At 33.2% G+C, this 1,268-nt stretch overlaps 1 long non-coding RNA gene across 1 annotated transcript; it reads right to left on the bottom strand.

Annotated features, from left to right (window-relative positions):
* Positions 1–44: 44 nt before the first annotated feature.
* Positions 45–1,167, bottom strand: LOC111385778. The gene is made up of 2 exons (XR_002701105.1): positions 911–1,167; positions 45–461 (listed from the first exon to the last, which is right to left on the bottom strand). It is a non-coding gene; the product is annotated as an uncharacterized LOC111385778 (long non-coding RNA).
* Positions 1,168–1,268: the final 101 nt, after the last annotated feature.

The raw sequence follows: 1,268 nt of genomic DNA, 5'->3' as shown, positions 1-1,268 counted from the left end.
AATTTTATACACCATGCATTCCAAATTTCCAATTCACTCAACCATACACCAAAATATGAAATTTCATTCAACCATAAACTAAGCATAATTAGACTCGTTTGTACATCAACAAAACATAATTTCAGTCAGATTTACAACAAAAGAACATTAATTCAAAAGATAGTTATCATCTTCATGATCTAAATTGTAGACATCAAACAACAATGATGTTCTACTGCGTTGCTAATTTTTCTTTATTCGTGGTGGTGCATATGGAACTATTCCCTGAACAACCTTTTGTTTTTTTTTTTTTTTTTTGGGTTATGGTTGTCCTTTCATCCCAAACAGTCAACAGATTGAAAGACCAAAACCCATGCATTTTCATTCTTATCGTAATGAAAAATCATTGTCATTAACATCGTCTTATGAATCGGCCAATTTGTATTCATCAGGTTCCACTTCATCTTCTTCAAGTCTGTTATCTACAATTGAACAGGTAAATGGAATGGTCAACACATTATATAACCTGAGAAATTTTCAGGCAATGAAATGGATCATATCATCGTCATGAAGCCCAAATCCTCAATATAAAGCAAATAAATATGATGATGCAGCCTAAAAATGCCCATTGTAAATGATGAACTAACTAAAAATGGTTAGAATATAAACAATTAATACTCAGCAGCCATTGCAGTACCTAAATGCCCACTGTAAATGACGAACTAAATAAATACTGGAGGACAAACTTATATAGCAGGCTAAGATTCATTAAAAAGTGCCGAAAAAATACAAAAAAACATGGTTCCTCTTCTAAGAACGTGAAATAACGTGGCCATCAACAAAGAGCCAATAAATTCATCAATTACTGATATAAAGATAAAGGTTATGAACACAATATTATACATTACATCCAAAAAGTTTAAAAATATACCTGCTTGTGGTCCCTCTTCTACTTCAACCAACGATTTTCTTCATCAACATTACAGTTGCCAACCATTTAACGACATTGTGAGTCACTCTTATTCCTCATTATCAACTATTATGGCTCAATTTGATTGCTCTTTTTCTGGGATGAATCTAGATTTATTATAAATCTGGAGGGTTTTCGATTTGGAGGTCGATTTGGAACAATTTCACTTTGGCATTCAACTGATGGAAATCTTGACATATGCGATTTGTGGGAATGAAGCCTCGATTATGATTTCATATAAAAGATTAGGGACCATTCCGTCGAATGGGTCTTCAAGCTATTTAAGACGGATGAATGGGTCCCCAAGCTATTCAGATGA

The sequence above is a fragment of the Olea europaea genome, unplaced genomic scaffold, assembly GCF_002742605.1.
Source record: "Olea europaea var. sylvestris unplaced genomic scaffold, O_europaea_v1 scaffold32748, whole genome shotgun sequence".
NCBI classification, from domain to species: domain Eukaryota; kingdom Viridiplantae; phylum Streptophyta; class Magnoliopsida; order Lamiales; family Oleaceae; genus Olea; species Olea europaea.
The sequence above is the reverse complement of the archived record's forward strand: the minus strand, read 5'-3'. Positions and strand labels throughout refer to the sequence as shown.